At 41.0% G+C, this 12620-nt stretch overlaps 1 protein-coding gene across 2 annotated transcripts in view; it reads left to right on the top strand.

Annotated features, from left to right (window-relative positions):
* Positions 1 to 948: 948 nt before the first annotated feature.
* Positions 949 to 12620, top strand: part of larp4b (La ribonucleoprotein 4B) — an 84159-nt gene continuing 72487 nt past the window's right edge. For both annotated transcript variants that reach the window (XM_034182414.1, XM_034182413.1), the window contains exon 1: positions 949 to 1438. The gene's annotated coding sequence lies outside the window, so the exon portion shown is untranslated. The remainder of the gene's footprint in view (positions 1439 to 12620) is intronic.

Raw genomic sequence — 12620 nt, 5'->3', positions numbered from 1 at the left:
TTTAAAACTGTCACACGTCATTTTATGACACGGAGTTACAGAGCTGGAGCTGCATAAATCAGGCTTTAAATTAATTAAAAAACTCATCATAAATTGTAAATTTATGTAAATTTTATAGTTTAACTATTTTTATATTTATTTTGATAGAACCTGTACCTGGATGTGTTGCTGTATGTGATTTAATGATTCAAAAAAAATAAAAAATATCTTGAAAACATAAAGGGTTCATTCAGTTGTTCAGTGCAGTTGGAACCAAAATGGTGCCATGTTCTGAGCTGATGTTCCTCTCCTCAATCAAGGGACTCTAAAGGGATCGAGCCAGCTGGTGAGTAATGATCTGCACAGGAGTGGAAGTCTTTGAAACAGTGTGAATGAACAACACAGAGGAAGAGAAAGAGGAAGGTGAGAGAGCAAGATCCTGACTGGCAGAAGCTTCCCACAACAACCATGTGCAGTGTGTGTCAGAGACACCATGTGTCAAGACTGGGCCTGTTCAGTCAACATCACGTCCACCAATCTTGTCCGGGAATAAACCAAGAGACTCTTCCTCTGCACTGAGGGATTGCCACAATGACAATTTCTGCTAGCATATATAGTTTACACAACACCAACATTTATTTTTGGTCTGTTGCCCTGCATCCAGCTGAATTCATGGCCCTTCAAAGGAAATAATTTAGGTACCTCTGTTTTGAATTGATCTTGGTCAATACTTGTTCTGTTTGACACGCCTCCTCCAGCAAGCAACATTTCCATAAAAAGAAATCTAGAAAGAAGCGGGCTGTGTCTTTAAGGCCTTTTTTTCCCCAACAAACTTTAATATTTCTTTTTGAAGCAATGTGTAAAGTGTGTATAATTTGACCCTTTAAGACACATGGCTCCACCCTGGAGCGAAAGCTTTTGGACACTGGGCTTTTTGCTGAGTGATTCATCTCCTACACTACCGACGATCTTCGCGGTGCACACGAAAGGGAAAGGAAACGGCTCACACTTCTCCATTCCAAAACCCCGTCGCTGTGTCTGATCTTTTACCTACGTTTCATCGTTCGAGACACTGCAAGACGCTTATTCATCGCTTCCAGAGTTCCGTGGTTCATTTTTTATTTCCCCCCCGTCCTTCCCCTTCGTAGACTTTGTTGTTGGTCGTACTTCTACTGCATACATCGAACCCGACTGCACAAAGTTGATCGGTAAGCTAAGCTAGTTAGCCTCCTAGTCAACGCTTAGCTAGCTTCTTTGCTAACTAGCTTGCAGTGCGTCTCGAGGAGTAACGTTTGTCCAGCACTTTGGTCGTCGTCACGACCCGTGACAGTCTTATCCTGAAATTGGAAAGTGTTTTCGGCGGTAGTTGGTGTTTTTGTCTCCTATCTGGTCAGCGTATTTGGCCTGGAAGGTAACTCGAGGCCTGGTCCAGCCCCTCCGCCACACTAAGAGCTGACAGGTGAGTTCAAGCAGCATCTTCCAAAGTTGACATTGGGGCATTTTTGACTTGGGAAGTCGTGTATCGCCGCCGTGTACAGGCCTTGTGAATTCTCCACGCAGGCTAACTTGAGTGTTTGCAGGTGAGGAGGGTAGGGGGGAATCACGCCGGAGGTCGCCATCTTTCATTGGATCCTGCTGCAAGTCAGACATGGCTACTAGTTTGTAGTCAACTTTCACAAACAACGACTGAAGCCAGCTTTGAATGTTTGTTGTTTAAATGGATGTGACGTGAGCGCCGCTGTGCGCGGCCTTTGGTTGGGACATGGTTCTTAAATCCGCCTGCATTACGTCTTAAATAGAAACTACAACCTCCAGCTGCTGAAGTTGTATAAACAGTCGTGGGTTTAGATCAAGACACATTTAATTATCCTAGTACAAGAAGTGAGAGACTCGATAATATAATTTTTATTATGAAATCTGTACTTATATCATCCAAATCACTGGCAGCCAAATGAGAAACCTTGATTATGACTTGAGTGTTGATGTTAGTAAAACACTTGCAGGCATTACCCTCACCTTTGTAACTGCAGCAGTTCCAAAGACAGTTTCTGGGTGTCATTGGGTTCTGTTCATGTCAGTCACCAATAATTAAAACTGGAGCAACTCGGGATGGGAATTCATACAGTCTTACTGATCAGTGTCATTTATTCTGCCTATTGGTACAACTCCTGGCAATAATATGGAATCACCAGCCTTGGAGGATGTTCATTCAGTTGTTTAATTTTGTAGAAAAAAAGCAGATCACAGACATGACACAAAACTAAAGTCATTTCAAATGCCAACTTTCTGGCTTTAAGAAACACTATAAGAAATCAGGAAAAATAATTGTGGCAGTCAGTAACGGTTACTTTTTTAGACCAAGCAGAGGGAAAAAAATATGGACTTACTCAATTCTGAGGAAAAAATTATGGAATCACCCTGTAAATTTTCATCCCCAAAACTAACACCTGCATCAAATCAGATCTGCTCATTAGTCTGCATCTAAAAAGGAGTGATCACACCTTGGAGAGCTGTTGCACCAAGTGGACTGACATGAATCATGGCTCCAACACGAGAGATGTCAATTGAAACAAAGGAGAGGATTATCAAACTCTTAAAAGAGGGTAAATCATCACGCAATGTTGCAAAACATGTTGGTTGTTCACAGTCAGCTGTGTCTAAACTCTGGACCAAATACAAACAACATGGGAAGGTTGTTAAAGGCAAACATACTGGTAGACCAAGGAAGACATCAAAGCGTCAAGACAGAAAACTTAAAGCAATATGTCTCAAAAATCTAAAATGCACAACAAAACAAATGAGGAACGAATGGGAGGAAACTGGAGTCAACGTCTGTGACCAAACTGTAAGAAACCGCCTAAAGGAAATGGGATTTACATACAGAAAAGCTAAACGAAAGCCATCATTAACATCTAAATAGAAAAAACAAGGTTACAATGGGCTAAGGAAAAGCAATCGTGGACTGTGGATGACTGGATGAAAGTCATATTCAGTGATGAATCTGCATTAGGCAAGGTGATGATGCTGGAACTTTTGTTTGGTGCCGTTCCAATGAGATTTATAAAGATGACTGCCTGAAGAGAACATGTAAATTTCCACAGTCATTGATGATATGGGGCTGCATGTCAGGTAAAGGCACTGGGGAGATGGCTGTCATTACATCATCAATAAATGCACAAGTTTACGTTGATATTTTGGACACTTTTCTTATCCCATCAATTGAAAGGATGTTTGGGGATGATGAAATCATTTTTCAAGATGATAATGCATCTTGCCATAGAGCAAAAACTGTGAAAACATTCCTTGCAAAAAGACACATAGGGTCAATGTCATGGCCTGCAAATAGTCCGGATCTTAATCCAATTGAAAATCTTTGGTGGAAGTTGAAGAAAATGGTCCATGACAAGGCTCCAACCTGCAAAGCTGATCTGGCAACAGCAATCAGAGAAAGTTGGAGCCAGATTGATGAAGAGTACTGTTTGTCACTCATTGAGTCCATGCCTCAGAGACTGCAAGCTGTTATAAAAGCCAGAGGTGGTGCATCAAAATACTAGTGATGTGTTGGAGCGTTCTTTTGTTTTTCATGATTCCATAATTTTTTCCTCAGAATTGAGTGATTCCATTTTTTTTTTCCCTTTGCTTGGTCTAAAAAAGTAACCGTTACTGACTGCCACAATTTTTTTTTCTGATTTCTTATAGTGTTTCTTAAAGCCAGAAAGTTGCCATTTGAAATGACTTTAGTTTTGTGTCATGTCTGTGATCTGCTTTTTTTTCTACAAAATTAAACAACTGAATGAACATCCTCGGAGGCCGGTGATTCCATAATTTTTGCCAGGGGTTGTAATAAAGTCCTAATCAACTTTCCATGTGGGGTAAAAAGATGTAGGTTTACCTAATACACAGGTTTTCCGCATCAGTGGTGGTGTTTTCCTTGATGCTCAGTGCAGAGTTTGATATCATGAGACATAACCTTTTCAAATAGTCATTTGAAAAGGTAGATAGATCGTAAAGATAGGTCTTAAACATTGTCTTTAGAGCTGCCACAAACGACTATTTTGATAGTCGACTAGTCAACGATTATTTTTGCAGTGAGTCGACTAGTTGGATCATATTTCAATTGCAGCTTAACGCATTTTATCTATTGATACCATTATCGATTCCGCTTATCAGTTACATTCGTTATCAATGCCTCCTGTGAATTTTCTGTGTGCTACAAGTAGGCTTTACAGGTTTTCTATGTCAACATTTTATTGAGTCTTAAAGGAAATAAATATGAAATTGGTCACTGGAACCTTGATCTCTGGACATAAATAAACTCTGAATGGTGGATCCTTGATCTCTGGACATAGACAGAAAAAATCTGCAGTTTTTGTCAAAAGCATTTCCTTTCAGACATTAACAGCATGGATGTCTCCATACATTTGAGCTGAGCTCAGCTGGCTGCTGGAGTCTGCAGGTCTGCAGCCATACAGTCTTGGGCTGCTGCACGTCAGCCAGGACGTCTCATTTTGGGAGGGGAAAAAAACATTTTGATCCATTGCAGTTTGTTTGTATTACAGCATTTGGAAAGAGGTGTCATTTGATTTAAATGACAGTTTGCTTTGAAGTTATTAATTCCCAACGGACTCTTTCTATCTTGACTCGGCGGCACACTGTTTGGAGCAACGGAACGGGGGAGATTCTCGTTTCTTTCTCCCAACAAGACATGAGTCCCAGTTAGTCACTTTAATCTGCACAAAAGTGACTCACGATTGACATATTTTAATGGCTTTGAGAGGGGATAAGAAGCGGAGTTGCCGTTTTGAAGAGTGAAGCAAAGATCCAATGAAGCAGCAGATTGAAGCACTGCTTCATTGGTTCAGGGTTCAAAGCAAATGACTCAACTACTAACTTAGTTGGCGACAGTTTCAATAGTCGACATAGTCGTGACTAGTCTACTAGTCGTGGCAGCCTGAATCGTCTTAAAGATCGTAAACATGTGGCAGCCCGAATCGTCGTAAAGATCGTGTGTGTGTGTATATATACAGTGAGGAAAATAAGTATTTGAACACCCTGCGATTTTGCAAGTTCTCCCACTTAGAAATCATGGAGGCGTCTGGAATTGTCATCTTAGGTGCATGTCCACTGTGAGACATAATCTTAAAAAAAAAATCCGGAAATCACAATGTATGATTTTTTTTTTTTTTTTTTTTTTTTTTTTTTTTTTTTTATAATTTATTTGTATGTTACTGCTGCAAATAAGTATTTGATCACCTACCAACCAACAAGAATTCTGGCTCACACAGACCTGTTAATTTTTCTTTAAGAAGCTCTCTTATTCTGCACTTGTTACCTGTATTAATTGCACCTGTTTGAACTTGTTACCTTATAAAAGACACCAGTTCACACACTCAATCACACTCCAGCCTGTCCACCATAGCCAAGACCAAAGAGCTGTCTAAGGACACCAGGGATAAAACTGTAGACCTGCACAAGGCTGGGATGGACTACAGGACAACAGGCAAGCAGCTTGGTAGAAGACAACAACTGTTATGATTATTTATTAGAAAGTGGAAGAAACACAAGATGACTGTCACTCTCCCTCGGTCTGGGATTCCATGCAAGCTCTTACTTTGTGGGGTAAGGGTGATTCTGAGAAAGCTCATAACTACACAGGAGGACCTGGCCAATGACCTGAAGAGAGCTGGGAGCACAGTCACAATGATTACATTAGTAACACATGATGCTGTCATGGTTTAAAATCCTGCAGGGCAGCAAGGTCCCCCTGCTCAAGCCAGCACATGTCCAGGCCCGTTTGAAGTTCACCAGTGACCATCTGGATGATCCAGAGGAGGCATGGGAGAGGGTCATGTGGTCAGATGAAACCAGAATAGAGCTTTTTGGAATCAACTCCACTTGCCATGTTTAGAGGATGAGAACAACCCCCAAAAAACCATCCCAACCGTGAAGCATGGAGGTGGAAACATCATACTCTGGGGGTGCTCTTCTGCAAAGGGGGTAGGACGACTGCACCGTATTGAAGGGAGGATGGATGGGGTCATGTATTGCGAGATTTTGGCAAACAACCTCCTTCCCTCAGTAAGAGCATTGAAGATGGGTCATGGCTGGGTCTTCCAGCATGACAGTGACCTCAAACACACAGCCAGGCAACTAAGGAGGGGCTCCGTAAGAATCATTTCAAGGTCCTGGAGTGGCCTGGCCAGTCTCCAGACCTGAACTCAATAGAAAATCTTTGGAGGGAGCTGAAACTCCAAACTTGAAAGATTTGGAGAAGATCTGTATGGAGGAGTGGACCAAAATCCCTGCTGCAGTGTGTGTGAAAACCTGTTGGAAAACTATAGGAAACGTTTGACCTCTGTAATTGTAAACAAAGGCTACTGTACCAAATATTAACATTGATTTTCACAGGTGTTCAAATACTTATTTGCAGCAGTAACATACAGATAAATTATTTAAAAAATCATACGTTGTGACTTCTGGATTTTTTTTATTTTTTTAGATTGTCTCTCACAGTGGACATGCACCTAAGATGAACATTTCAGACCGCTCCATGATTTCTAAGTGAGAGAACTTGCAAAATCACAGGGTGTTCAAATACTTATTTTCCTCACTGTGTGTGTGTGTGTGTGTGGTCCCTTGTTTATCGCTGGAGTTACATTCTAAAAATAACCCACGATAAGCGAAATCCGCGAAGTAGTCAGCGCTATTTTTTGCAATAATTATAGATGTTTTAAGGCTGTAAAACCCCTCACTACGCACTTTATACACTTTTCTCAAACAGGCATTAACATTTTCTTGCTTTTCTTTCCTGTGTAAACATTCTCTTTTTTTCTTCTGTGTGAGAAGATTATAAACAGACACACACAGAACTCTCCCTTCGCTCACTGCCTCCGGAGGTACGGATGCGGGGCCCGCAAAGAATCCAAGTCCTCTCTCGGTGGCCACGGAGCTCTGCGGCTGCATTCAACATCCGCATCAAAACAGCGAGCATAGTCTCTGGACCTGTTACCAGATTTGGCACAGCTCCGCACAGCAGTCAGGGGGGGCGATGTGAGTGGCCCACTGCTGCGTTTACCGAGCCCGCAGACTCAGTAAGCGCATCGGAGGCAGTGAGAGCAATCGCGGTGATGCCGACCAGAATGGCGACCGGCCCGCCTGATAAGGACACAGAACATGATGCGCTGTTTTAAAAAAAAAAAACATGCAAAATTGCACAAGAAAATCTGCGAAACGGGAGGCCGCGAAAGGTGAACCACGTTATAGCGAGGGACCACTCTCTCTGTGTGTGTGTGTGTGTGTGTGTGTGTGTGTGTGTGTATGTATGTATGTATGTATGTATGTATATATATATATATATATATAATATATATATATATATATAATATAAAAACCTTTAACATGAGTGCGATTACAAAAGGATTACACCTGTAGCGAACTGAGGCGGTCTCCCATCGGCCTAAACACCCACACCAAGGGCTGAAATCCACCAATGGATGTATTTGGGCTTATGAGTAAATTACATGAAAGCCTGTAAAAATTCATAAATTAGCCACATTATTGTTTAAACCACAGTGTTCAAAATATATGTAAAAAGTAGCGGGTTATAGTCCGGAAATTTCGGAGTGTGTGCATGAAAATCCCACATTGAGAGGTTGACATCACACTACTGTAAAGGGGTATCGGATCACGTAGTATTGGAGACGTTTTATGATTACAAATACAAGTAAATGAATTGGGGATTGGGCCGATACCTGATACTGGTATCAGGATCGGTGCATCCCTAGTCATTGTACAAGCCAGTGGAAAAACCTTAATTTTAATCTAAACCTAACCCCCAACATGGTTAAGATACTGTTGAGTATAATACAGTATTGTTAATATGGCTACATACAGATATACTTTTTTATTTAACAGAGTGGCTATTGATACAGCCCCATATTCTAGTACTTCATATGGCATCCAACACCAAACTTCTGTAATTCTCATGAGATAAAGTGACATCGTGGCACAGAACCTACATAACAGGGAGTTGACAAATTTCAAGCGCTTAAAGTAGACCTGCATTGAAATAAATGTGGTCAGATCTCAGGAAGAAATAGCTATGTATTTATAAGACCCTTATGAATGCAGTAAAGTAAATCTGTAAGCCCAAATTTGTAATTCAGCGGCGAAATCTTCGTTTAAAAATGACAAATTTGCAGCTAAAATTTGGCCCTCAGCGAAAACCTTTTGTATATCCGGGTCATTGCAGAAGACGGAGCTCTCGCGCCGTCAGTCCGATCCTGCATTGAAATTGATTTTATGTTAGTAATGTTACTGTTATACACATCCTGGTTTCAGCATCCAAAAGTAAGCTGCAATGAATGTGAGATACAGCTCTGCATGTTCAGATCAGCGGCGCGCAACATCGACACCGGGCGACGTTCTTCCCCGACGCCTCGCTCTCTGCCTCCGCTGCGCTTACCGAGTCGTGCTCGGTAACTGCCGAAGCGGGCCACTCACATTGCCCGTGTCTGTTGTGCAGCCAGCACCACGTCCCTGTCTACTGAATGGAGGTGCAGCCAACTTGGCAAAAGTCCAGAGAATACGCTCGCTGTTTTGATGCGAGAGGCCGGTAACACCTGTTGCTGCAAGGACAGACTTTCTGCAGCGCCGCACGTCTCGGTAATCGGAGCTGCAGAGCTCCGTGGCCGCTGAGAGAGATTTATATCTTTTTAATGACTTGGATTCTTTGCGGGTCTCGCCTCTGTACCCCGCGACGGTAACACCGGAGGCGAAAGACAGTAGATTTTCAATGCGACAGCACTCAATCAAACAGGCGTATGAAAAAGTCCCCCATAATAATTTTCAAGCACAAATAAAAGAAATGTGTACTCACCAAACGTGCCGCAAGACAATATGAAGTTTTAAAAAAGTAGATCCTTCCATATAAGACAAGAAAAAGGTGCAAATGCAAAGTGACGTAAATCCACAAATTGCAGTTGTTGCGCGCAATGCATGCTGGGATAGGGTCTTCTCCCTGACGTCTCGGCAGCGTCCGGATGTGCTGACAGTTTTGCGGAGGGCTAAATTTTAGCTGTAAATTTGTCATTTTTAAATGAAGATTTCTCCGTTGAATGACAGATCTGGGCTTGCAGATTTACTTTACTACATTCAGAAGGATCTTATGTGTAAATATGTCATTTTTTGGTCCAAAGATCTGACTGCATTTATTTCATTGCTGGTCTACTTTAATGTATTTTAGTCATGGCAGTACTAAAATACTGTCCAGGGACACAAACAGCAGACTGAAAACATTAAGAGTTTTGGGGTGAAGTGTCGCCTCCTGTCTCTCTGTACAGCCTCTGTAAATCTGAACCTTTAATTTCAAATGAAAGCTCACAGGCTTCGTTATCGGACGAAGCAGTGTTTGTTTCTTCACTGTGTCAGCCGTCGGGATGTTTCTGCTTTTCCTAAAATGTGCATCATTCACTGAGAAATGCAGTGTAATAACACGTTTTCCAGAAATGCACCTGCTGACTCGGGTAGGAAAGCTGGACCTTTTGTTTTTCCATTTTTTTTTGACAGTATAGAGGTGCGTCAAAATCTGAATCACAAGAACAAGGTGAGATTTTCACATTCTGAAGTGAATGTCCCCAGCCTGGTGATATTGTGACTTGGGAATTCAAACTTTTCAAATAGAAAACGATGCAGGGGAAAAGTGTGTTTAAAAAAAAAAAAAAAAAAAAAAAAAAGCCTGGAATTTCCCACATTTTAAATAGTCTTTCTATAAATTCTTTTTTTCTTTCAAATAAATTGATTGCACATTTGATACATACAGTGTGTCAGCAAAACACAAACATTTTAGATTAATTTAACTAATCAACAGCACAGAATCAGACCAGAAACAGGGCTAAAAGACTTTCATTTTTGTCTTTGGGCTTCAGGACACAAAGTCGGATAGGACACCAAGTGGAAGTGTTGCGTGCGGTGATAGTTCCCAACAGGACCGCTATACTAAAAATTTCTGGGGAGAACCCTGCTACCATATCAAGTGCAACATTTTTTTAATCCAATAAATTTAGTTTTGAGTGAATCCAAAATTTTTTCATTAAAAAAGAAAAAAGAAAACAAAAGGTGGTATAAATGATGTGCAACCACTTCAATGTTTATAAACACAGCTGTCAAGCCTGCATTGAAGCTTGAGGTTTTGAAGGAATTCCGAACTGAGCAGGAAAATGCCAAATCTACTTAAGCTAGTAAGTAAAATAGTAAGGTCAGATAGCTCAACGGTCATTTCTCGTAGACTTTGATACTAGGGCTGCAGCTATCGATTATTTTAGTAATCAAGTATTCTATCGATTATTCTGGGGATTAATCGGATAAAAAGTACTTTTGTGTTTTTAAACATCAATAGTCCAGGGCTGTCCATAAGCAATGGCACAATGTCACAGCGCCAAAGTGTTGGCATTTTGCTGAAATGGTGATGGGATGTGGCTGTTTTGTTTTCTCCAACTTGTAAAATTTAAACATATTTAAGTTTTTTTTTTTTTTAATAAAGGTTGATGGACTGGGTCCCTGCGTGATTTTTATTTTTTTATCCCTCTTTCTCTGCAATTAAGCAGATGCATATCAGCTGGAGGTTGAACATGCAAGCCTCGCAGTCAGTTTTTTTTTTAATTATTTCATTTAAGTTTCAGTGTTTGTGGAGTGTTGTGTGTTGGCCAATAAAGCAAAAATTAAAAAGTCAAACATTCAGTGGAGCCTGAGGGAAACACAGAAGAAAGCGTGGACTTCCTCTGTTTGTCAATGTAGCCGGGGACAGAGCTGTGACTCGCCCGGTCTGACAGCCCCTCACACCGGGCAGAGAGACGGCAGCCGGATGTCACTCCCCACGTAGAGCAGACTGTGTGTTTACGTAGAGCAGACTGTGTGTTTTTTAATAATAGACAAACGCACTGCTTCGCTTTAAATGCACAGTAAGTCTATTTCAGATGATCAGCGTGGTCCATCTTTCTCTTAAAAGGCTTTATTTTACTGTGTCACGTTGGAAAGCAGAAGCTATCGTTGCTAATTTGATTAGCTGTTATGCTCAAGTGTTGTTTTTTCTTCTGCGGACGTTGCAGCGCCACACACAGGCCTGGCATATGTACTACAACGTTAAATGAAGCTTCAAGGCACAGAATTTGCCTCGAACATTTTTTCTAATCGAATTATTCGAGTTACTCAACTAATTGTTTCAGCCCTATTTCATACACAGAATACTGATAATGTGTCACACAATTTCATGTGACCATGTTAGACCACACTGGCAACCTGGTTTGCTTCATGAAGTTGATGAAGGCACTCAAGTCTGTTTATCTGGGGGGATTGACCCTGAGGCTTGCTTTGGTGTACCAGCTTAATGTAGTGAAGAGTTTAATTTGGTGTTGTGATTCTGCTGCGGTGTAAGACAGGAATTGCGCAAAGCTGCACTTTGGTTCTGTCCTTGTGATCAGGGTCAGGGTTTTTTTGTCAAGTCTTTTCAGGTCAAATGTTGCCTGTGGTCTTGTGACCATGCCCTGCACATTTAAATACCAAGATTTAGTCATTTGGGCCGGTCCACTCTGAAAGAAATTAAGATGTGGTAAATTTTGTAAATGACATTGTATATCAGTGTTGCTTTCAATTGTCCACACTTTGCCATGAGACTTTTCGATACAGTCATATCATTTTGGAACTTTAACTGTCTGTAAGCAGAAATCCAGTCATATGAGACTGTCAAGGCTACAAGGTGTTGGGGGACAATAACTGATACTCAAAATAACCACCCGCATGAAAGTTTTTGAATTCTGAAGCTCTAAATTGCAATCTGGGACTATTCCAGACAATAAACTGCAGTGAGTGCAGTATCCATTTTAGTGAGGAAAAAAAAACAACTTTCCTTATTCAAATTAATTCCAGTGGTATTCTGCCCTTACTGGGATGCAGCAGTTTTCTAGCTTGGCAGATAGTTCTGTAAGAAATCACTGAAGAAATGAACAAATTGACTATGGTTTGACTGAAACATTAAACTTAAATAAAACAGGGATGAATTCGAGGTGTAAGTCAATAGGTGTTACTTATTTATGTTCATTGTTAGTTGGTTTTATCTTTTCTGTTGTTTTATCAGGTTCTTTGTCCCTTTCTCTAACATTGTAGCGTTATTATGACTATTGTTGTTGTTATTATTAATATATAAATAGGGATGTCCCGATTCGATCACGTGATCAGAAATCGGGCCCGATCACGTGGTTTCAGACTTGATCGATCAGGAATCCTATATAGATTTTATCCTCATTATTTTGATCAGCACTATTTCAAGCTCATTATTGCAGATTAATGGGCCTTTCACGCGTCGGAAGCTTCAGGGGTCAAGAATTGGTCTAAAAAGCATTATTTTCAATGAGACGTGGTGCTTTTTAGAGGCGTCAGAAGCGTCGCTTTAGTTCGGCTTTTGACACAACGCTTCTGACAGGAGCGCGCATTGCAGCTTGTCGGCAGGCTGACGCGGTCAAAGTTTAACCCAATGTTTTTTTTATTATTATTTTTATTGAACAAAAGAAAAAACAAAAGTTCAACCCAATCCAACTTTCCACGCTCTGAGCTGTGACGTAGCTTTGCGCTGTCCAATAGGAATGACG

This window comes from Thalassophryne amazonica, chromosome 12 (assembly GCF_902500255.1).
Source record: "Thalassophryne amazonica chromosome 12, fThaAma1.1, whole genome shotgun sequence".
NCBI lineage: Eukaryota > Metazoa > Chordata > Actinopteri > Batrachoidiformes > Batrachoididae > Thalassophryne > Thalassophryne amazonica.
The sequence above is the reverse complement of the archived record's forward strand: the minus strand, read 5'-3'. Positions and strand labels throughout refer to the sequence as shown.